Below are 26,657 nucleotides of genomic sequence, written 5' to 3' on the forward strand. Positions count from 1 at the left end.
AGCTTCTGAGGGTCTCTCACCAATCTGCCCTGTCTTTGAGTCATAAGGTTAATAAAGCACATTTGTTTTCACAGCTTGAAATACTTCAAACGTTTTCATATTGGGCTTTTATCGTACTTTAAAGTTACTTACTAATTACCTCAGGATGCTTTAGTGCATTCTATGAGACCTAGATCTTAAGTAAGAGAGTTGTATAGGCCTGGATTCATTCAGATAAATCAACAAATTATGGAAGACAAGAAACTTCTTGTAGACAAAATCTAAACTGAAAGTGAGAGCTTGGCTGTTCTGCTCTTGTGTTGTGCCTTCCTGAACAGATTATTATAATATAATTTAGTTTACAGTCTGATAATGCTGCCTAAATCTTTACTGCAGGGTATTTGCATGCAGCAGGGCAGCTAGGAAAGAATAATCCTATAAAGGCCCATCCTCACTACTCCATGACAAGAGCATCTTGTAATTCATCTCCTCTCAAAGTCATGTGCTCAATATAAGAATCAAAGAATATGAAAAGGGAAAGTCCCCGAAAAAGAATTAAAAGTACAACTATTTCAGTAATTGTGACATTGAGTAAGAAATCTGTAGAAATCCAAATCTGTTTGAATATAAATTCATGAGCCCATGAAGGGGCAACTTTTGAATAAATTAGTCACGGTGAATAGTTTACCCAATTTTATTGTAATCTGGAAGAGAGGAGCACAGTGTGATATTTTTTTTTAACTGATTTTGAATGTCCTGAAGCATTTGTCATGTTGTTTACTTTGTAATCACCAGCTTTTTTACAGGCAAGCAATCTCTCAGTCTGAAAAAAAAAAAAATATCACACAATAGAGCAATGTGCTGCAGCCATATCCTGTCAATTCAGTCTCTGCAGCTTCAATGCCCCGTAAACACCTTGGGCAAACCATAGATCTTCTTCAGCCAGGGCATGGAAATTCCATCTGAATAGGGGTAAGTTGATCCCCGAAATTCAGTACATATTCATAAGCAAAGATGTTCTTCGAGATTATTCACTATTCTGATTTTGACAGGGTCATCTCTAAAAATGAAGATATTCCTCAGTTGCCTCATTACATATTTCCATGCAGGTAGACAGATATACAAAATTAACTATCTCAAGGAAAACTAAACTGAATTAGTATCAGTCCAGCTGAGCTATACATCTGAGGAAGGTCTCAAATCCTTTTAAGTTTATCTACATCTGTTTTTTTTTTTTTTTTCCTAAAAAAAAGTGAAGAGATTTCAATATCAGGAAAAGCTGCTTGCAACAAGTCTCACAGTGGCTTATATTAAACTGGAGGCATTGCAGAAGTTATTTAACATGAATCCAATGGCCACAAAGTATGATTATTTCCTCAAAAAAAAAAAAAAATCTTTTATTTCCTGACGTACAAATTATCAACAACTGGTACAGGCTTGTGTGTCCATGTTCTTGGTTTTTGAATAGGGCAAAACTCTGTCACATCTGTATTCATCACTTATGCTTCGGGTTGAAAAGGGAAGTAAAAACAAAACATAAAAACAAAACAAATCAAAACAAAATGAAACCCCCCCAGAAACATAAAAAGAGTTGATCAAAGGACCAGCTGTGAAGGAGAGAAAAAATGCTTTTCAAGTGCAGAGTGGGTTTTTTTTATCTCGTTAATGGATTCTCATCGGAAATCCTAAGGAAAGCGACCATTACAGTGTAAGCACAAAGCTTTTTTTATTTGCCCTTAACAAATATATGTGTGTGTAAAATTTAATATATATAAAAAGTATATATATATAAGTTCATTGTCCATTAGAAACACCTGACTTTTCTGGAGAAGCCAAAGCCAAAGGAAGAGAAAGAGGAAAGCTGTAAAGTCAGATGTGTTAGAAGACATAAATGCCTGGAAAGAATGGAGGAGTGGCCCACAGCTGCAATTCCTTAGGCTGTTCTTTCCCTAGCATGGATTGCCTGCAGCCCCTGCCCCAATGTGGTTCTGTGAATTAAGGGAGGAACAATATTTTAACAACAAGCTTAACTTGGGAGGAGAGGAAAAAAGCACAATTTTTAGCTTTGAAATGCTGCTTATAGGAGATCTGCTCTGTAATTAAGTTAAATTCTTGTGAGGGCAAGGAATGGGCGAAAAACTATCACAGAAGACACAAGGTAAAGAAAGAGTAGAATCCAGGTCTTTCTCAGTGACTCTAGAGGTGAATAAAGTAAGACATTGTTTAGTAGCTTCAGCCTTTCTTCCTTCCTACCAGTACTGATGCCTGTGGCTTTAAAGTCAAAAATTGACAGTGGATGTCTGCAAGTGATGGTAATTGTACAAGATGATATTACTTGTATTCTTAGGATAAGAGTTGGAAAAAACATAGTTTTCCACAGTCATTGGTTTTGTTGGAATAAAAATTGCTCAGTCAGAATTTTATTTTTATGGTCTATGAGCTGTAAAGACCATTTAGGTCAACTCTTCATACTGTATTAGGTAAACATTTAAGAGGTAAATACTTTTATCCAAGTTTGCTGTGAGCAAAGAAATAGACCATGAAAACTCAAGAGAATGGACTTGATGTTTTCATGCTATTATTTTTACTGAGCTAAAAATTCAGTACTAGAGGTGTTCAGAGCATCATACTTAATGTGCAAGCTTCAAAACATCACCAAAAGAAAATTGCATTGACACAGCTATAAAAGAAAAGTATTATATAGTCTATGGATTGCATGTTCTGTCATTGTGGTACCAGAACCATTTCTGTTCTCACTAGTCTTCATCTCAGAGAGAATTGGGAGCCATAGTGGCTGAGGTCTGACCAAAGCTCTACCTCAGTTTTCACATCTCATTGTACCCAATTCTATAGGTTAAAACTTCCACAAGCTGTGTCACTGTTTGCACTAAGGACAGCCCAATCATAGTACATATTTTATATGTTTTTCTGACTGTGAAGAGACAGTCCCAAACACCTTAACCACAGGAAATAAGGACTGTGTGCTTACAACAGTTCATTATTGTAATGGAAGGAAGTGGGGCACCCAAGCACTTGCCTATAGATTACAATATTAGAAATAGAAAATGGGAAACACTTATTGTTATGTATGAAAATTTAAGCAGTTCTACCCATGCAGGAACTAGAAATAAGCAGTACAAGAGAGCAGGATTTTTGTAGTGAAGATTTGCCTTTAAAAAAACTACTGAATTCTCATCTTACACCAGCAAGAATACTTCCTGTGAAGCCCTCTGTCTTATTGTTCAGAGAGGAAACAGGAAATATGGCATGGAAGAAGAGCAAGATGGAGATTGGGGATGGTGAGAAATGGTTGAGGTATTATTGTTGAATATCATATATTATATGAGGCTGGACTTTCTTCTGCCTTTAAATCTTTTGAGACTAAAAGGAACTTCACATTAGACAGACCCTGGAAACACCCTTCTCATCTAGAACACATTTCTTCTGCTTACTTATATTTAAACATCCGTAGGGAAATACTTGACTAGCAGTTCCTACTACATATTCCCCTCTCCTAACTCTATGGCCAAACAGTTTGAAAACACATTCCCCTCATCCTGGGTTCATGACTTATTTTCAGACCCAAAGTTGTTCATTCACCCTCCAATCTCTTCAGTCTCTGTATCCTGGAGTTTGTTGGTAGGAAGCTTTCCAGGGAAGCAGGAGATGAAATTTTGAAATTTTGAAACAAAATGGGAGATGAACCCAAAGCTCCAGCTTTTCTTTTGGCAAGTACCTTTTGCTGAGTGCTCTTTCTAAAAGCTTGATCAATCTAAAAGATTGATTTCACTACCAGTGGCTGCATTTTGCTGTTAAAGAAGGCTCCCATGGTTAACATGCAGAAATTAACTGAGGTGTGTAGACCCACACAGCTTTTGGAGTTACTAAAACTTGGGAAAGTCCTACAAGCATATTTCCAGGGTGAAATACAGGGAATATTCAGGATCATATTGTGGTCTCTTGGTAGACTGCTGGTACTTAAGAGAAATACTATTATTCTGAATCCATATTCTGAGAGTAGTTTTCGACAAGTTAATTACACCCATTCCTGCTTTTTCTCTCACAATAGCCCGTCCTCTTAACACCTGAATGCCCCTAACTGTAAAGCAAGGATGTACTGTTCCCATCAGGCTCATAGGACTGTGGGGCTGCTTAATAACTAACCAAAAGAAGAACACGAAAATTCTGACACTTTTTTCATACAAAATTATTCCATTTCAGCTTCCACTGCCATGATGTTTTAGCTACTTCCAGGTCCTTTTGATGCAAATATGACAAGAAGCAACCAGAAAGTGCACTTCATGGGGTGCATAAGAAAATTAACACTAAAAGAATGAAAGTTTTGCTTTTGATGTTTAAATGATTTTTGGTGGCGACCTCAGCTGTGCTTTAATGACTATTTTGCCCAATTAATTTCCTTAGATATTTTTTTTATGCTTTAAAAATGCATGCTCAAATTTAGTTGGTTTTTTTCTTTTCTTTCTGAAGTCCCTGTTGTGTTTTCTACACTGTGAACTGCAGAAATGTTGTTGCAGTAAATTCCTTTTGTTTTGCCTTGTACAAATCGTAAAAGAGTATATTATCTTCATTTTTCTTCCTACTTTCCACTTAAATATGTACAAGATTTTTCAGAGAATGAATAGGGAGTGTAAATGGGTGTTTTGTTTTACTGATGAGCAATTGTCATGCCCTTACATTAGACAGGGTTGAGAACTGAGAAAACTGATGAAAAAACAGACAATATAGGCAATATTTAAACCATAGGATCTTGCTTCTCAGTTCCTTTTTTCTTGCACTATACACAGTAATGGACTCTGAAGGGGTCAAGGACCTTATTATCTCCAAAAACATTTGATGTTACTTTCTGAAATACTCCTTGGAAATAAAAAGGGGTTTTTTTAAGAAGGAGGTGGACACTATTTCCATGGATTTTATGGGCTTCATAAACCCAGGAAATAAATACCTTCATACCTCAATATGGTCTTCAGATCATCTCTGAGACCCCTTTGCACTGTCTTACTCCACCTGGTGTTTTTAATGGATTCGTAAGTACCAGGGCTAAAAGTTTTTCTTTTAGTCTCAGTAAAATACCCCAAGAGTCTACAGTATTGAGGGAAAGAGAATAGGAAAAATCCCTCTAGGGACTTTCAGGCTTGACTGATGAAGTCAGTAGATTAAAATAACCAAATCAACTAAATAGGGCCTGGGGAAAAGCTGGGTAACCCTCTGAAAACATCCAAAATGTTGTAAAATATGTGGTGAGAGAGCAATTACTCACAGGTCAAATAAAGAATAACAAGTGATGGAATGAGACTAAGAAACAGAACATTTCCACTTGGTAAAGTCTATTTATCCCATGCAGAAATCTTCTACTGAAAGGAGCTATTTGGACTCATTTATAGATAGCTAAACTACATTAATAAACAAGCTGTAAATCTCTTAATTTCCTGAGTTAGAAGGAGAACTGGCAAGATCTCCTAGAGGAACAGGTATTTTCCCTCTCCAGTGCCTATGATTCTATCAGTTCCTTTCAATTATCAAAGCATCACGTGCTCATTTCAGCAACATGACTCCCATTAATGTCAAAGGGAGACTCGAGATTAAAAACCCCAGGCGTCACTTTAAAAATGCAGAAATTAAAATGATGTATCATTTCTCCACTAGAGAAACCAATTCCCCAAATATGAGACCCCCTTGCATTTTTCTTCTACCCCCTTGCATTTTTCTTCTACCCTTGCTTATCCTCAGCACCCAAAAATAAATACCAAGTCCAGATTGCAATTAACCAAGAGCTTGTGAAGGTGAAAAAGAGAAAAGCAGAGACTTTTTTTAGCCATTAAAGAAATTAAAGACTTTGCTTTTCCAGGGAGAGTGTGATTTAAGGGCTAATCAGCACCATGGTCCTACACATTATCTAAGAAATTGAAAATTACTGGCTACTAAACCCAGCTCTCAGAAACTCCAGGGGGATTCTCTGCAAGGCCTCTGATAACTTTTGAGTCTAGGCTTGAATGCTGTTCTCATCTTAATTAGAAATTCATCGTGTGTGTGTGTTATATGTGCTTGCATTTGTATATGTGTTTATTGCTGTGTGTGCACATACTTGCACATATATTTTTTCTCCATATGGATGCACACACATTACAGAATATATAACTCTTCAGTCTAATTGCCTGTTTTTTCCCCCTGTCATGTTTAGCAGATTATGCTCTCTACGCTCTATTTTCCATTCCCTGTATTGGAAAGACTTACAAATGCCCTATTTGCTTTCTTTTATCTCATTACATTATTCAGTGGTTTTCTGTACACATACACTCAGAAACATCAGCAAATTACTTGCTTTCAAAGAGCCTTAAAAAAAGCAAGTGTATTTGTTAAAGAAAGAAGTTTAAGGCTGACTCAAAGCATAAGCAAAATATTTGCTCAGGGCAAAAGGTTACCAAAGATACTAAAACGACTACAGTCCCACGGTTTTGCTAACACCAGAAGTCACCAGAATCTTCACACCTACAACTGTCAACAAAGAAAGTTAAGCTGGTTGATGAAGTAGAAGGAGTATTTGAAGAGCAGCACAGGGTCAGGATTGGCCATCAGCTTGCTGCTGCCTGCCTGAGTCCTGAATAATCCCCTGGACATGCCCCATCCTCTCCTGTGAATGCCAGGACAAATGCGAAATGTATTTTTCTTTTTCAAACAGATGAATAACAACAGTAATTCTGGGAGAAAAGCTGGGGTTGTTGCTGAGTGGAATGGGGACCTTTGGAACAGAGCTTGACTTACTGATCACCTTCCTTCCTTTCATCTTTGCTGTCCAGGCAGCTCTCATGGAACTGTGGTGGTCAAACACCGGAAAATATTTGCAAAGGTCTTGTAGGCTCTCTCTCCTTTAATGACATTCAAAGTTTGTGCAAACAGGGCCCTGAATAGCTTAACCTAACCCCTCTCTGAGTGAGAGGAAAGAGGATTTCCAGCAATCTCGATAGTCTAAAGTACTCCACGATTCTTTGATTTGTCAGAAATGGGAGAAAATAAATGTTTATGGATCTGCAAGCAGATGGAGCTGAAAATAAACAGAGAAATTGTCAGCTTAAATGTGCCCAGCACTGTTTTCTGGTACTGAGGCCAACTGGCACAGAAAAGGCTATGTCCATATTATTAAATGCTTTTCACCTTCAAAAGAAGGTGGATGTGTGTAAACGGGTCCCTGGCTTGTGCTAAACACAAAACATATCTGAAAATCAGGCTGTCTCAACTCAGATGGTTCAAAAGGGTGTTGGGACCACAGCTACAATTTACCTTCACAACCAACTGACTTCTTGGATTCAGAAATATTCCCCATAGTTATTTAATTTATTAGAACTGGTGTAGCTATAACACCAGAGGGTTTTTTTTTCTTCCCACAATAAACATGGAGAAATATTTATATTTCTGAGAACTATTGTGGGTGAGGTATCTGGAATGTTCATCTTTCTAGAATTATTTTTACTAATTTTCCCGTTTCATTTTGGTTTTTGTTTTTCAAAAAAAAGCCTACCTAGAAAGTGTCAACTTCTTTATATTTATTTTTCATAGTGAAAATTATGACCCATGACTGTGTGACAGTCTGTGTGTGTGGTGCTCTTAAAGACATAGGTAAGATAATTTTTCTATAAAGCCTTGATGTAGTTCATGAATGCAAATTCTTGATAATGGGGGAGGGTGATTCTGGAAAAAAAAAATTCTATGTGAGGGATGAAAGAAAGGGATGAGATTTTGAGACTAGGCAAAGAACTATATTTTTTGCATATATTTCATATTGAGAGAAGTCCAAAACTGTTTAAAACAGTTGTCGTGTTTGGTTTTTTTCTTCACACACTTAGAGTGTATTTTCATGGTTCCTTAAAATACTTTCCCCTCATTATTAGTTTTGGATTTTCTTTTCATTTTGGTTTTTGATATATTTTGTTGGTTTGTTTTTTTTTTTTTCTTTCAAATGAATAATTTTTGGGTACTCTGGGGGTGGTTTTATTTGGTTGGTTTGCTTGTTTGTTTTCAGCTCACCAACTCTCAAACAGAAATATGTTTATGTCTGGTTAATGTGTGTGACTTTTACATTTTCACTCTGCCTTTCAATGAAGCCTTGAAGATCAGATTGAAGGAAGGAGAATTTGGGAAACCGGTGGGAAATAGGTGGAAAATTATGAAAACTTTAAAATTTGCTCAGGTTCAACTTTAGCTCTTTCTCTCCCTTCTGGTACAGTGTTATTTATTTACATAATAATATTTATTCACATCTTATTTTAACAAACAGCATTTATAAGCACAGTGTCTATAAGAAAATGGGCACAATCAGCTTTTTGATATAAGGCAGGGATGTACAAAGAAGTCCTAACTGAATGTAAGGTATTATTTTAATTAAAGTCAGTGATGGGAAAAAGTGCTGCACTGACAATTCTGATCATGAATGATTTGGTTCATCACCAAAATATTTCTTTCTCATCCTCTGCTTCAGCAATTCACTTCAGTGGAGGGCAAGTTCAGACTCTCAACTCTTCTCCAGAGGAACTTACCTGTTCTGGCCTGGACTGAAGTCCACTGAAGAGCTTTTTTGTCTGCCAAAAGTCATTGTTGCTATTGATCTGTGCTGGATTTGTACAAGTGACCTCGGGGTGATGTCTGTGCGAGCTCTCACTCGAGAGCCTTACTTTCAACAAGGGTTTTTTTATATTAATATTAAAGCAGGTTGCCTTGTGAATGAGCAGAACATGAAATAAAGAACAGCCATAAGAAAAAAAAGCAAATTAAAAAGAAAAAAAGCAGGTTTCTTGTTGTTTGGTTGGGTTTGTTTTTTTCCCAAGGACATGCCCACTTTCACCTAAATTACACTCATATAAGGGGTGTATTGCTCCAAAAGATCCAACAGAATTTCTTTTGATCCACATCCTCTGTAACAATCAGAGCTTTGCTTGTAGATTGCTAAGTTAACAGAAATTGACTAGAAAATCTTCGTGCTTAGGTGCTGCCTTTCCCAATGCTGACCCATAGATGCTAAAACATATAGAATATTAAACATAAATGGGATTTGTTAAGTAGATTACACACACACACCACTGTTGGATCAATTCACTGATTCACAGAGCAAAAAGTCTGTCAGAAAAATAAAAGAAAAAAAAGGAAGAAATTCCATACCCCCTAATGTCAACACCATTAATGTGGGGAAACAATAAATTCATTCCTGGACATTCATCATTTGGAGATGGGAAAGGTGTTTTGTTTTTTTTCCCCAGAAAGACAAAGCTGAGAAAGATACATTCATTAGACCCTTGAAAGAAAAATAATTCAGCAGAAAATATAGGAAGAATAGCTGAAAAACAAAGTAGATTTTTAATCTTTTATTTTTTCCCTCCTAATGAGCAGATTTTTTTCTTTTTATCCCTTTCTTAAAGGCATAAAAGGAACAATATAAATTCCTAAGACCAAAATATCAGAACCAGACAAACTGAGAAATTAAAATTTCACACAAAATATTTTCCTGCATCAGACTTTGACAACATTATACAGACTCTAGACAGGCAACCTGGGATAAGTTCATAACCTCCCCTTCAGAAATCTGAACAGCCACTAAAATAAGTGAATATTAAAATGCCATAACAATGACTTTATGAAAGGAAATGCACAGGTACAAGCAGTCATAACCCTATCTCATTGGGAATGACAGTTTCTGTATTTCAGAAATAGAATATGTAATGCTGAAGTGATGCCTGGGAATTCCAACCAACAGGAATAACACTAGAAGGGAAATGAGTATTAAAGATAGCTGGTGAGGTATCCACCATCTGACACTTAAAGTTCTCAAGTACACAGCCTGCATTTCCTTCACCTGGTCTGGAGATGTTTAAAAAGGCAAAAGCAGCTGACTGCCCAGTCATTCCTTTCCTTCTGTCCATCCACAGTCTGCACTGGATCTGTGACAGCTGAATTTACATGCTGGATTTCCTTGTGCAATATTACACTGCTGTGCAAAAAGACTGTTCTTTTATCTCCAAGATAACACAACATCTTTAAGACAAAGCAGCACTGTACATATAAGCCTGCAGCTCCTTCAAGGAACTACAGTAAATTTTTAATATTGTGTATATGTACAATGTTGGATGGCAAAACATCACATCATACTGAACCCAAAAGGTTTTTTTAGTGTTTTTTTATATAGAGCACCCATCTGGACTAAATCTAGTCTTCTGTTTTTTCAGCAAATATGATAAACTGCTGGGCTGGATGGTAAGCCAAAAGTACTTTTAGTAGTAGTTATCAAGACTATTAACAATCAAGAAGGCAGGCACTTTGCAGTACTGAGCACACCTCTTGATTATTCCAGGGCTTGTCAAAATAAACAACTCTCTAGATGAAAACAGTAAATATCCAGGCTTCAAAAGATCAGGAAAGGAAACATTTACCTTAAGAAAGTAAAGTTTTGGTCCAGATTTGAGTTCCTTGATGGATGCTAAAAAATTGATCTTAAAATTCATGCCTGCAAAAAGTAGAATGAATGAATGAATGAATGAATGAATGAATGAATGAATGAATGAATGAAATATATTAAATTAACAACACGGGGTGGGAAATAAAAGTCTTCTAAAAGAACAATGTGTTATGGTAAATAGTCATCATTCCTGCATCCAAAATAATAAACCCAAGATTCAGGTCAAGGTTTTGGTCCTAATTGACATAACTCACCACAGAACTGGTCTGAACTAGTACAAATACTGTCTTCAGCTGTGTAACATAATGAAATCTGGAGAGATAGAGATGTCCTGCTCAGATAAGAGTCTGAGACCAAAATGCCTTGACAGTTAACAAAGGGATCTGAAAAGAACATGAAATTTCCGACTTTTGGGGCACAAAAAGAGTTTTCCAAGTTCAACATTTTACCCTGCCCTCCTGAAAGATACCAGGCACAAGCAGAGATCCCATGCTTTGTTCTCCCAACACAAGCAATGCACTTTTTTTTTTTTCCCCTGCCTGCACAAATATATGTGTGTAAGATTACCACAGGCTGTCTGTTTAGGCATTGGGAAACAGACACAGAAGGACAGGTATGCAGCTAAACATTCCTTTTCCATCATTCCTTCATTTCCTTCATTTCAAGGCTTGTTTTGTTGGATGAAAATATGGCAGATGACAAAGGAACTAAGAAACAAGCAACCTCTAAACAAGCAGTCTTTAAAGATGGAAGCAAAATGAAGGAGCGGTGGGAAATCAAAGGCTGTCATATGAGTCAGGTAATGAGAATAATTCAAGGTTATTATTTCTTCTGCTTCTCTAAAAATTTCTGCCCAGTATTTAGAGTGATTATTTATAATTTTCATTATATTGATGGTATGGCTAAAATAGAAGTCTTTTTCTGCTGAGTACTTTTGAGCAAATAGGTCAGATTCATCTTTCTCAGTTTTGTAAGTCTGAAGTCATCTGACCTATTTTAACAAGCCATTTTAGGATGAAATGAGCAGCCCTGAGGAACAAGCAAGAGTGCCTATGTCTCTCCTTTACTTATAAAAGGAGTTTAGCATGACTAGTTCATACTGAATGTCTAACTTAGGAGTCTTAACCTAAGTGAGATGAATTCTTCCTATTCTTCCCAACTAAGCTTATCACTCTGAAAAATAGGCACCTCATCTAAGATGGTTGCCTAGATTCTCTCCATAGACAATGGAGAAAAATAAGTATCCCTTGAGGAAAATTCTTTCCGCATTACTTGGGCATCTTTCTTTTGAAAGGACGAGTCCTGCTACAGAAGGGAAACTGGCTGGCCAAAGGCCTTCTCACTTGCAGGGGAAGGGAGTGACATAGATCAGCGCCTTGCTGAAAACACAGTGTCTTTTGAAAAGACATTATAATTATATATATAAAATAACAAAGTCAAGGATGTTTACTGTTGCCTTGGCTGAGGATGAATTTCACTCTAATGGCTGGTTATAAGACAGATAAGGAAACATAAAGTAAGAGTGAAAGAACAATAAAAGTGAGTGAGAGAGAAAACATAAGAAATAACTTCTGCAAGCCCCATGAGAAATAAAGACATTTACAACTACTTTATGCACAGTTAAATTGAGATACAAATAAGTTTAGTTTCAAATAGTAAGCCAGAGCAAGAGACTCAATATCAGGGAAATAGTTCCCAGAAATTGGGAAACAACTGCATACTGGCTATGGAGAGAACTCTATCTTGTAAGAGATATAGGACACAGGAATGGGTACTGAACAAAAAATGCCTGAATGTGAAAATAGTCAGGAAAGAAAATATCATACACAATAAGATTCCTGGTTGATTTAAATCAACAAAATGATTCTTCATTTAGCTATCCAAATAAACAAGAATTCTAGCCCCCAACCTGATCCAGCTTTCATTTAATTTGCTTTCGTAGATACTTTTTTTTCTTCATTCAGATAGTTGAGAATTCAATTATATTCCTTTTTCTTTTTTTTTTTTTTTTCTTTTTGTATTTCCCCTTATTTCCCCTTCTTCAAATCACTCTAGCAAGCTGGCACTAAAATCCAAACAAAATAGCTGCTGCTCCATTCTAATGGTGAGACATATAGGGATTTTTGGAGTTAAAAACTGAAAAACTAGGGTAAATATGGTACTGCCTTTGCTTTTGCTAGAGCATGAAATGGTGAGATGTGCTGCAGTTTCCACACATGTGCATACTGCAATATGAGTGAAAAAGCCAGTCTGGTAGATGACAGTCCACCATAAAACATCTACACTTGTACTTGTGAATACACACACACAATGCCATCCAACAGCAAGGAGCAGGTGTTGCTGTGTTGCAGTTCTTCTTCTCAGATTAAAAAAACCCAAATCTTTTGAAACAGTTTTACATTTGTGTCATCCACTTTGTTTCTATAAATCTGTTGAAATTAATTAAGCTGTAATGCCATGAAGTAACTGACACTCCTATCATTCAAGTTTGATAATCATTTGATAAATCTCGTACAAAATATAGCTATGTCCCCAAAAGTGGTGTTGGCTTAAAATTCTCTAATATTTTTTCTCTTTTGTTTTTCTTCTTTCTTTATTAAGTCAGTATATGTTTAAGCATGTGGAATTTTTTACTCCTGTGTTTTTGGAGATTTGACTAATAATGGCTTGCTGATTATGATCACAGAACATTTATCTGTACTATGATGCATCAGTCAATAAATAAAACTGACAGGATTTTGGTTGTCGTTTTTCTAAATAATGTAATCACATTACCCCAAGAGCTGGGCCTCACAGTTATGAAGAAACAGGGAAAAATGCCCCAAATCCACCATCCTCCAAGTGTTGCAAACCTGGAATAAAATGCAGACAGTTGGAAACAGGCTGTCAGCAAAGTTTGTCAGTGCAGTGTTTGTCTAGAGGAGAAGGTAAGGTCAGCTCTGTAGACTTCTTGGAACAGATCTACCATCAGTGTAAACTGATACAGCTCCACCAAAGTCAACTTGCACCAAATAAATATTCCTTCTTTATTTTTGCATTATCTCTCTTTGCACTGCAGTGCAAAACAGCAGGAGTCACCTTAGAGAGGTTTTGTGTATTTTCAGCTCACTACCAAGTGCCTTTGGAGGTCTGAAAGGACAGCCCACTACCACAGGTCATTTGTGCTTCTTTCTGTATCAGCAATAAATTCCAGCACACAATTCTTTGCTGTGCACACAAATAATCAGAAAAAAAGGGAGAGAGCAATTTTCCTTTCTCTGCTGTGTAAGGTAATATTCCTAAGATCAAGACCTCTGGAGCTGGTTGGAAAAAGAAAGGAAAGGTCTTCCAAGTCTTTCCAAGTCTAACTGCTGTTCTAGGACATAATATGGACAGATAAAACCGAACAGTTTCTTGGAGCTATTTCCAACAAAAGTAGTTTTATACTTAAAGCAATTTTCACCTAATATTTATCCTTTCCTTTTTTCCTTGCCTCTTACAGAACAGGTTTGTTTTACCTAGCAATTAACAGGTTATTACTGAGTCAAAGAGTAAGATGCCTTCTCCTTCTTATTCTTATCCCTCCTTCATTTTTCCTTTTTATCCTCTTCAGCTTCTAATTTCTTTTTCTTTTCTCTTGCTTCCCCCTTTTTTCTTAATTTTCTCTTTTCAAATTAATTTTTCCTTCCCCTCTAAACCTGGATTTTTAAAGTAATTACTGGACAGAAACACTTACACTGCAGCAAGTAGTCCTTGAACCTTCTATGCTGCTCTAAAACCTCTGCATCACACTCTGCCTTCCCAAAAGCAGCTTGTGGAAAAAGGAATGGCTTTAAAATAGGCTACACATCCACAAGGAATCAACATGTATAAGATTGGTACTTCCTTTCTTTTTTATATCAAAGTAGAAAAAAAGGTAAGTAGATTTGTTGTGAAGTAGTTCTCTACTTTTTTTAAGAACTGTGGTGACAAATTCTCCTTCTCTGAGAAAAGAGCAAGGCCAAATCTTGGGATACAGGCTGATTTCTCAAGTATCTCACCTCTGGTCAACAGAGAACAGATTATATGGGTGATTAAGAACATGCACAGGCAAGTTTTTCATGGCTTTTTTTAGCAGCATTACTTTGAGTAGCCTAAAAACTTCTGTATAAAGAACAGACTTTGTCCCTGCCATGAAAAAGAATACGAAGGGAATTACTTAAGGCCCACTGAACACTGAACACAGCCTAGGCAGATTAGAAGATGAGATCATAAACCACTTTATACCTCTGTAAGTAGAGATGATAGAGGATACCCAACAAAAGGAGGTGGCATTTCATAAAATAATTGCAAAATCAAGTATATTGCATTTTGCTGTACACACAGAGTTACACAGAAATATCTTAAGAATGAAAGTGTCAGACAATTTTTCCATTCTGTCCCAGGGACATCTGAGTTTTGAGGGCATAAACTTCAGATGTGATCTAAGTATTATTAGTGACCTAATCATTCTTTTAGTCTAGTTGTAACTTAAAAGCAAATTTGGACCCAGAACTCTTCTCCCACTTTTGAGACCATAAGAAAATTTCCCAATGAGTGCACTCATTATTTCAGGACACCTTTAAGAGTATTTAAGGTTTTGATACTCTGATTTTGATAAGCATTATTTTATTAGACTATATTTGACAGACTGGGCAATGCTTTGCAAGATATTGATCTCATCTCTAAATCTCTGGTGTTTAGCTACAGGTAAATCCACTAACATTTGCCAGTCAAAGTGAAGGCAAAGGAGGGAAGATAACACTTTGAAAAGGGACTGGAAAAGAAGAGACAAACAGCAAATTTTACTGCAAATAAACTTGCAGGCTACTTGTTATCTTCTATCTATATGAGCTATTTAAATTCTATCTTTGAAATCAAGAATCTGAGTTTTTCTTGATTTACTCCCAGCTATATTAGCCCTGGAGAGAGACTGCCTTCAAACGGATCATATCATGGCATTTGGTGACCTGCAGGTTATTTGTGGTGGGGAAATGTCTGTATTTGTCCATCACTGTGTCTTTCTTTTGCTTTCTACACCCTCAATCTACATTTTACTGTCCCTCAATTCACCTCAAGTGAAAAACAAATTCTGCCCTTCTTCAAAATAAGGTGAGAAATGTGATCAAATAGTCCCTTTAAATAAAAACAGGTCTTGTTCATTTATGAAAAAAATAAATTGGTGAAGACTTATAACAATCTTTCTAGCAATTTTTTTTATTATTTAAATATGCATGTAAATTCATCAATATAAAAAGCCACAGGTCCAGTAGTCAGACTTTGCCTTCCTGGTGTCACCAGATTAAGTCTTTTTGAGGGATGCAATATAGATCTAAGTGTCAGACGATGCATATTATAGCATCATTCTTCAGCTGCATATTACACATGCCATAGTTTCCAGTTATATGAGCATGCTGCTTCCTATTTTGACCACAGAACAAACATCAAGCAGTGACAGTCATGCTACTCCACCCCCAAGACTGGAATTCTGGATTGCTGTGTGGTCCCAATGCTTTGCAATAATCTTCTTTTTACAGAGTCACAGAATGGCCTGGTTTGGAGGGGACCTTAAAGAACAGCTCATTCCAACCCCCCTGCCATGGCCAGGTTCTCCTTCTGCTAGATCAGGCTGCTCAGGGTGCTATCCACTCTGGCCTTGAACTCTTCCAGGAATGGGGTGTGCAAAGATTCTCTGGGCAACCTGTGACAATGCCTCACCACTCTCACAATACAAATATTTTTCCTACTGTTCAATCTAAAATGACTATTTTTCAGCTTGTAGCAATTCTCCCATGTCCTATTGTTAGCGTTCAGGAACACATAACCACGAGAAAAGATTATATGCAGGTGCTTTTATTGAAGAGCTCTGGGTGTCAGGGGATGGATATGCTTTTATATTCTATCATTATATAACTTTCATGTTAATTATTAAACTTATATTGCTCTATCGTATACATAGATTTCAGCCAAGCATGGCCACCTTAGACTAGGGAAATACAGTTTCTCATTGTTCTTCTTATGATTATATAATAAATATTTTAATTACTACTACTTACACAGGTAAAACACAAGGCTTAACATTTCAGAGTTTATCTTAGCATTTTCCAGGGTGCCACTACCACTATTATTCCTGGCTCTTGTAAATGGTCTCTCTCCATCTTTCTTGTAGTCTTCAGTTCAGGTACATGGAGGATCTATCTGCGTAGCTATCTGAATCTGTGTCTCAAAGAATTCTTTAATAACTGCAGTTTTAAAGAAAGCCTTCATGAATATTTTCAGTCAGGAAAATCACCCTTCCAGGTGTTCATGGCGGGACTAGAGTTTCATTATTATTAACTCACCTTTTTTTTTTTTTTTTTTTTTTTTTTTTTTTTCCCCAGATATAAACTCTCTATTCTGTCAAATTCTATTTAGATTTCCCAATTAGAATTTATATCCTAAATTTCTGGGGGGAAAAAAGTTTCCATCATCAAGAAAGTGTTGCCTTTTCCAATTTTGTTTAAAAGTTTATTAAGAGATATTTCTTTGTCCTACCAAAAATTCATTAATTTACATCAAGAGCCTATCACTGACGTGGCAGTATCACTATTATTCCCATATGTTACAGCTCAGCATTCTTTTTTTCACCCTATCTGCAACATTCCTATGTGCTTTTAAATATTTACTTCCTTTTTCCAAAGGGTTTTGCAGTCTGAAGTCATCCCTTTATCACTTTATATATGTTAGATATAAATGTTTCCTTTTTTTGTTTGGTTGGTTTGTGGGTTTTTTTTTGGTTTTGGTTTTGTTTTGTTTTGGCTTTGTTGGTTTATTCCTTTGTTTGTTTGTTTGTTTGTTTGTTTGTTTGTTTTAATCTATGGATGAGAGAAAGTATATATATATTTATATTTATTTGATACAAAAATATGTAACAAATAGAAAGGGAGGGAGGACCCCAAATAAAAAAAAAATCCACTCTGTAAATTTTATGGTTCCCTAAATTCTGTCTGTTTGACAAAGTCATCTAGTCTCTATCAGAAAACTCCAAATGTTGCCTTTGGAAACTATGACCATGAAATTTGTCAAATCTTTACTGGATTCTTTCAGGTCACACTGGTAACAGACTTGGACCTGAGTTCCTCATATGTGTATAGAAATACACTCTGAAGATGAAATTTTTTGCGGTTAAACACCTTCAATCACCACCCAGGATTTATCATGCCCTACTATCATGTCCCTTGCTGCCATCAAGAAAGGAATGGGTGGAGAAAGAGATTTCATTATGGTTTATCTCCACAGGCAGGATGCTTCTGAGAACAGAAGAGAAAATGTGCTCCATCTCAGTAGTGGCCTGATAAAATCCTTGTCATCTGCAGTTTTCCTTTCAGAACTTTTTCTTATTTCAGAACATTTCATCTAAATCATCACTCTTTGGGCAGTCCTGTGTGAATCATAATCTGTTCTGATACCACTATCAGTGGAAATGGTGCTGTCAACATTTATGTCAATACTGAGGCTGTAATTTCTTGACAGTAATGTTCCTCACTTTATATAAAACTCTGCTCAACCTGGGGGAAGTTCCTGCTTGGTGCTCCCTCACTTAGAATCCTTTGCTACCCAGGCACGTGGCAGGCTGAGAAGACACAGTGCTGTCCATACCATATTTATTTACTGTCATAACAGCTCTTAAGCTTATTTGGAGGAACGGGGATACTCCCAAAAGTGTAAGAGGGTAAAATGCACTCAGACCAGGGATGGTTTGGGAGGAAGAGAGAGGGATGGGATTGCTCTCTCATCAAAAATTTTCCTTTTGAATTTATAGGCAAATATGCACTTCAAGTTCAGTCTGTGTGTTCCATAAGTAACAGATAATTTCCTTACATTTCAGAGCCAATTAAAATATTTCCATAACAAAACAAACAAATACAAGTCCAAACACAAAAAATAACTGTGCCCAAAATTATGGCTCAAGAATACTGACCATGGACTATTTTCTAATCTTCAATATGTTTTTTTTTCTTGTGCAGGAACAAGAAAATCATATGTATATTTTCCAGTTTCCATAAAGTTTTTAATATGAATTAACTATGAAAACCCAGGTATGAAACACAGAGCTGAACAAATGCAGAAAAGGCTACTTAGAAGGTCAAGAGAATGGAGAAATTTTCTTAGCAGTCTAGAAATCTTGGTTTGTTGTGGCTCCTAAAATGAAAGGGATACAACAGAGGATTTGATCGCTGTCTAAAATAACATATGGAAGTTTTAATGGTAACATGAGAGCAGGAAAGGGCCTATTATAGCTAACAGGCAATGTTTGCAAAAGACAAAACGGGTATAAAGTGCTGAAAATAAATTTAAACTTGAATTTAGAAAGTTGAAGAGAATTCTCACTCATTAGAGAAACTATGTTCTGTACAAGTCTACCAACCAGAGATCTGGGAGGAAAAAATTCTGATCTTTTTTAAGATGGAAAGTGAAAGAGCTCATCGTTCATACTACTTGCCATAGCAGAGCATTTTTAGGACCCCATCTCTCCTCCCAGATCTAACATTGCTTGAAAAATAAAGAAATTCTCTAGTTTGTTTAATCCTCTGTGTTTTGAAAATCATATTTGCCATATCAAGTAAATTGAATATACTGTTAAGTCACAAAACACTTCTTCAAAAGGTTTAGTATTCCTGTGGGTGGCATGGACTTCTAGCCTGCTACAAGAACAAACCAAACACAGATCTAAAGGCAAGAGAGATGTGATTGCAAAGGAAGAATATATTCTGTAGCAGCTCAAATTCAGTAATTTTCATGGACTCTTTCCTTTAGAAGTCTGGGAGGTTTTTTTTTTTAAATTAGGCAAAATCAGAGTAAAGGGAAAAAAACATTATTTTTTTACACTGTACTGAGCAATAAAGTTATGTAAGGAATACTGGAAGAAAATTATACAAATCACAAAACAGTCTACATAATAGATAAAAGTAAAACTTCTTTACTTCATCTGAACTCACCCTTTCTTCAAGCAAATAGTATCCCTCTACTAGGTGTACATAAATTCTAAAAAGATTCTGTTTTAATCTGCACATAAACTCTAGGTTGCATTCATATCTTGGAAGTTCATTATTAGTTTAATAGTCTCCACTTTTGAGGGTCTAATTGGAGTCTCTACTTGAGGACTAGGACATTCAACCTGGCAGACACGTAACCAGTATTGGAAGTGTAACTAGTCCTCAGGAAGAGCTGCTCTCATGCACATATCAGTAAATCTTGAAACACTTCCTAACCTAAACTCTGCCAAAATTTTCCAGGTGATTTTATGTATTATGCATTTCCTTTGAATACAAATATATCAGAGAAAACAAAATAAAACAAAACAAACAAAAACAAAACAAAACCCCAAACAAACAAACAAAAAAGCTCAAAACACAAAACACAAGCACTACGTAGTAAACATTAACAAGCAACTAATGTATTACATAGTCTTAATTGAGTTTGGATAATTACAGATACTCATTTACTTCCTCACCCCTCTATTTAAAATACTGCTGCTAATTTCACATGGATAAAGTGTTTATCCATTTGGTCTTGGGTCATCAGTTCATGTCAGGCCACCAGTTTATTCCATAGTGGTCCATCAGGAGCTCTCTGCTACAATAATTCTAAAGGCAGCAGAGGCAAATTTGTTCCAGACTTTGGTTTCTCTTAGAAACATCTTCTCCTTTCTCTGAGAAGTTATATTCTCTGGGAATACTGCACACAGCTTTGCAGTATTGTGCTCCTCATGCAGGACACAGAATGATGTGCTAAACTCTTCAGTTCCCTGGCTTGCTTTGCCCTGTCTCTCAGGAGAATCAGCACCAGTTTACCAATGACTGCAAGCTATATCTTAGATATTACTTTTACCAGATGTCTGTATTTTAATATTAACTCAGAATGGTGTTATTATTTGCACCATTTGATCAAATTGTTCCAGTCTAATATGCCTACTTATCTACATTGCTGGGATTACACAGCAGGTGGCTACCTCGTCAATGAAGGATCAAGTTCAAATTGTTGCAAATACTTTTGAAAGTTTTCTTCTTTGTAAATTCTGAAAGGCTTTGGATGTGATAAGGTTACAGCTTCAGGTACCTTCTTCTTCTATGGTGCTTTTGACACATTTTGTAACTCAATGCTCTTGATTTGGGTTTTTTTTTTTTTTTGGTTATTGCTTGGTGGGATTGGGGCGGGGGGAGGGGGGGTGTATAAAATGGCCTCTTAGAGAAAAAAGGGGTTTGCAATTGTGATTCCTATATTTATATTTTCCCCCAATTCCTCCATGTCCAGGACAGTGGTAGAATCATCATCCCTGCAAGTATAAAAAAAAAGTATGGATGTAGCACTTGAAGACTTGATTTAGTGGTGATTGTGGTGGTGGTGGTAGTGGGTTGACAATTGGACTTGATGATTTTAAAGCTCTTTTCCAGCCTTAATAATTATATGATTTTGTGAAAACCATTTGATTTTCTTGCTAGTTGTAAGTAAATTTGATAAGGAGAGATAGCCTTAAAACTTAATTCCTAGAATTTACATAAGAAAAATGTCTAGTTTAAAAATAAAACCCACAAAACCCCTACAGAAATGCCACTAAATATGACCTTAAATCATTATAGATAGTAAAGAACCCTTAGAAAAGAAAGTTCTGCAAATCCCTCAGTTCAGGGAAAGTTCCATCTGTGGTAAATCATCTCTTAATAAATGAGATTGGCCATACAGAGCACATTGTGGAACTGGACATCACTGCAGCTCCTCTTCTTTCTCTGGCTTTGCAACCTTAAAAATCACCTGATCCCAGGTCAGGGTGGTGTCCAGCCACACCTGGCATGTGATGATCATGGACCAAAGGAAAGGCTCTGATGCTGTGCTGAACGTGAGGGAAACACACTTCTTTCTAGGAGAGGAGGGTAAGGAGGCAATTAGATGAGTCTCACTTCTCTGCAGGAGAGACTTGACACATTCCCCTCATGGTGGACACATCTGCCTTTCTTTACCTGCAGACCCTTTGCCAAGATTAGTTTGTTTCTTTTCCACATGGCTAATTTTTGTTGAAAAAATAACCTTGGTTTTAATGTGGTAATCCATCATCTCTAATTACTTGTGGATACCTGGATTCTAAGCTCAGTATGATAAGTATTTATTTAATCTTCATATTTGTTAGCTCAAGTTAAAAATAGTCACAACTATAAGTTATTGCTATGGTCTAGTTTGATTGGGGAAGATAATGTTAAAGAAATTCTGTCAGCAAATCTTGTTGGGTTTTTACCTTTGTTAAGAGTGTGGCCTAATTTCCAAAACTTCCTCCCACCAGATAAGGTCATATGGCCAGCTCTGTACCTACCCTCAAATCTCATTTCCATGTTTGTGCATAAACAAGCCTAGAGGAGCCTAAAGATCCTAAGGGAAATAAGGAAAACCACTAGCAGATAACAAGTGACTCTGTTCAGAGAACTAGTGAGATCTCATGGGGTGTTGACCTGAAGGACCAAAGGATGTGGAATAGCTCATGGAGGACAAAATTAAAGCAAAGGAAGCATTTATTTCAATGTGAAAGATGTTGAGCAGATTTGGCAAGAGGACGACTTGGTTCACTGAGTTCAAACAGGAAAAAATTAGTGGGTAGACACTGAAAACTGTGGGACACCAGAAGGAGTACAGAGAAATGTACAATTAAAAGTTTACCTGGAGTTGAAATTGGTAATAGATAAGAAAAGCCACCAGGAAAACTTCCACTATCACATGAAATGCAAAACCAAAGAGTCTGACTTCACCTTCTTTGCATCATCTTTTCAAACCTTTGCAGACACAGATACATTCTCCCTGAGCTCCTCTTTTCCCTGAAATAGGCTTCCTGGTGACCAGGAATCGTGAGTTTTCTTCCAGACCATTTCTCCAGCCTGTTGAGGTACCTCTGGATGAGAAATGGTGTTCCAGCCAGCTCTCCCAGTTTTGTACAGTTCTCTCCCCATCATCTAACATAATAATGAAGATTGATGACCAGTGACTTTTAACAAGATTTTGTGTCAAGGATTGCCACCTTCCTGGCCCTTTTCAGTCATGTCTCTCTCCCTTTATCCAGCCCATGCTTCATCAGTTCCCCTGTGAGGATCCTGTGGTGACAATTTTCAGTGTCTTGTGGAAGCCAGGGTAGACATGCCCACTGCTCTTCTCTCATCTGCCAGGAAAGTCATAAAAAAGTCACCACAGAAGTAAATCACGTTTGCCAAGCACGTGCCCCCCTTGGTAGATCCATGCTGCTGCTCCTGTTTTCTTTCTTGTCCTTCATTTTCCTGGGAATGCTTTCTGGGATTAATTAATCACTTTCCCAAGGACTACAGGCTGATCAACCTGTACTTCCACAAGCCTTCCTTCTCACCCCTTGGAAGATAGGAGTGACCTTTGCTTTCCTCCAGTCCTCAGGCACCTCTTCTGGTCACCATTATCACTGAGCCTCTGTCAGGGGGCCTCACAATGGTACAATCCAAATCCCTCAGCACTTTGGGGCACATGGTATAGCACTTATATACTTATAGATTAGAGATTTATGTTTGTCTAATTTGCTTAAGAGTTCTTTAACCTGATCTCTTCTACTAAGGATAAGTTTTTCTTGGCCCAGGCTCCTCTCACCATCCTTTTTCCTTATGCTGCCTTTGTTACTGCCCGTGAATGGTGTTTGGATGTTAATTACATTCCTGTCTTTTCCATGAGTCTCTCTAGACTGAGCTCTACCCTCTGAAATTTTATGAGTTTGTCCTGAAATGAGACCACCTTCCTTTTTTTTTTTCTTTCTGGAACACTGCACTGAGAATTCCTTCCTAGTATTCCAAGGAAACATTTACTTGCTCATTGAGCATGTAATTCTCCCTGCAGCTTCCATGATAGGCAGCTAGGACATCCTGGTTTGAACATCCTGGTTTGGACATCCTCTTTTCAGCCTATGTCATGCCTAAGGAATCTGCAAATTTACTTTCAAACACACATACACCAATGTCTCCAGAGTGAGAGGGAAGTAGAGGCTTGGAGACTTATCTCATTTAATGAAGACCACATCAGATATTTTAATGAGTAATTACATATGCTGGAATTAGGATTGGTCTCTCATGTAATCTCTTCCCCTTTAACAAAAAAGCACCATGGAATTTTAAATCCCTAGATTGTCAAACACTGCAGTAATATTCTTGCCAATGAATGTCATAGGCGTTTGTAGAGAAAGTCCATTTTAAAAGAATATTCATGAAAAACACTTTCTGAATATGTAATTGGGAGAAATGTCACAGCAATTGTTAGAGTGGCACTCACTAATTAGAGAAAGTACAAAATACCATGTGATTTATGTGTTCCATCAAAACTAAACTAGGATTTCTGATATTGTATATTCACAATGAATTTTGCTTGTGTTCAGTATACAGACCATGCTTCAATTGCAGAAATCACTCACTGAATCATCAGGATGGAACAGATGCAAGAAAATTGTGATCTTCTTGATGAGAAACAGAGAAAAAAAAAAAAAAAGAGGCACTGGATCAATTATTCACTGCAAATTACACACTTGGCTACCATGATCATTATAACTCCTTCACATCCTGTTACTCTACACTCCATTATTTCTGCTTACCCCTATGGAGCCTGCCCTTTTACCTTCCTGACACTCCCCTCTTTTCTAGCTGTCAAACAGACAATTTCAATCCCTGTTTAAAGGATTTCTTATTTCTCCTTTGTGTGCCCTGCCATCCCTATCTCTCCCCTTTGCAGCTTCATCAGAGTAGTGGCTTTCATGCCTAAAATGGTGGGGGAAATGCTGGTTTAAAGACCATCTGGCTGCTATTCACAGACACACTATTGAAAACCAAACTGGTTTCCTAAAGCTCTTGCTGAAGCGTAGAAAAGTGTTCTTTTTCCCCCCTCTGCTTTTAAACTGGAGGATTTTTTTAATATTTTTCTCCCAAAGTCTTCAGACTGGCTCTTGAAACTGCTGCTGTCATGCAGGAGCACTGTATGGCTTCCATAATGAATAGCACAAATAATTTTTTAACAAATCCTTCCTTTATCAGCAGAGCTCAGCACAAGAAAAGATTATGCATGGTGAATTTGGTATGGAGGACACAAAGGTACTGGCTTATGGGACAATTGTTAATTGTTGGGGCTTATTAACCATATTTTTTCAATTTACCATTCAGTTGTCAAGGGTGTCATTGTCAGTCTTGCATAAAGAATCAAAATATTACCCCTTCTGTCACTGTGAGATGTGGCAGCATCACTCTTTCTCTTTAACGTTTTATCAACAAATTCAAGTGACTTGGCCAAAGCTGGGCAGGAAGGAGATCTATGATCAAAGAAAAAAACAAAGAGACTTACAATCTATGCCAGCACTTTAAGCATCAAATGCCTTGTCTTCAGAAAGTACAGAAGAGCTTACTCTACTGCAGTACTCCAGCTTTCATAATATCTCAAGCTGCTTCATGCTCTAAGGCATAATTTTGCTTTTTTAATAATTCCTGTCACTGGAGAGGAGGCAGAGGCAAAGACATGTAAAATACTTGTGTTGAACCCTGAAAAAATGTTAGCTTTAGCTTTGATAGCTTTCTGCCTATTTTCCAGGAGAATAAATCTATAAAAATTCTATCTATTACTTAAAACTGGACTTGGGCCTATTTAATCAAAAGACATTTTAGATATTTCACATGGCCTGTAGAAGACTCTGAAGCACCTATTCCTGGGGGCACAGTGAGGGTGGAGCACTGAGTTCCGCCTCCAAACCCAATGGGTTCCTTTGGTGTCCAGACCTGGTTTACAACAGGAACTTTAGCATCCTCATCTCAGGAGCCAGATCTCATGTGATGATGGTCAGAATGGCTTATGCAGGGAATACAGCTAAAGCAATCCTCCTTTGAACATTTTTCTATTTTTCCTTGACCCAGTGATCAAGTCAGGACATACTGAGGGTATTTAATCCAGATCCTGACTGGATATGCTTTGTGAGCTGATATATACTGTGAGCTGATATAACCAGCTTCCTCCATGGGAGTGGTGCATTTCACTCAGAAGAGAAGATGCAACATACTCTGTTGAAATAAAACAAATACCCAGCAAAACTCTGTGGGAAATGTGGCAGTGATGTAACATGATTGAGCAGCAAGACACACTGGATTATTTGCTGCATAGGGAACAGGGTCACTCAGAACTGTCAGGGAGATGGTCTCCTTGGGTCATGAGGTTCCAAAAGAACCTTCTCAAGGAAGACTCTGAGTGCACCTGCACCCACTTCTAATCCCAGACTTGGTCAGAAGTTTACTTCTAAGGGTTTATATGTGCTTAGTCGACTCTTTCTATTCCTCACCTCAGATTTCAAGGTATAATATGCCATTAATCACTTACCAAGGGTCAGTTTCAGCAAGGAATCTCACCCTCAAGAGCAGCATTCAGAGGTATCTCTGTTCAAAGGGAGACCCTACTGCAGGGCAGGAGAGCTCACTGGCTGCCCACTATTTATGGAGTAAAATGATGGAATTTTATTTGCCTAGCAGCAAGATTTCTGGGTCACTGTTACAGACAGTTTTTTTTTTTTTTTTTGTCTAGTTTAACTATATGAATCACCTTAAAATCATTGTAGGATGGTTGTCTAAAATAATGGCCGCATACTGCCAGGGTTTCTTTCAACTACAGAAAAAAATCTAAAAAAATTTCTTCAGAAGAAATCATTAGTTCTGTGTCAAACATTTTGGAGAACTATTTTCTGTAACCTTTTGTGATTTCTGGTTAGGGTTTTTTTTGTGGTTTTTTTTTTTTGTTTGGTTTTTTGGGTTTTTTTGTTTTGGTTTGGTTTTTTTTGATAGGAGAATTTAATTGTGAAAGCACCCTATTTTCAGACAACTCTAATGTATTGAAAAATACTTCTCCACACCTTTTCCTATTGATGAGCCCTGCTAATCCTATAAGAAAGGTATTCAAAACCTCCACGGACAGAAGCTAACTGATTTTAACATGAACTGAGCCCACTGCCAAAATTTACTATTAAAATGCAGGCCTTGCTGTCTGAGCAATGAGATAAATATTAAAGTACCTCACCTAAGATGTCTATTAGAAAAAAAATATTTTGGATAAACCGCATAAGAATACCCAGAAAAATCCCTCTGAATCTGTCATGTGGCACAAAATTAAACACCAAATACAGTACTTTGTTGGCATCTCTGTAGTACAAGCTTCAGCCATGAAGCTCATC

The sequence above is a fragment of the Serinus canaria genome, chromosome Z (assembly GCF_022539315.1).
Source record: "Serinus canaria isolate serCan28SL12 chromosome Z, serCan2020, whole genome shotgun sequence".
NCBI classification, from domain to species: domain Eukaryota; kingdom Metazoa; phylum Chordata; class Aves; order Passeriformes; family Fringillidae; genus Serinus; species Serinus canaria.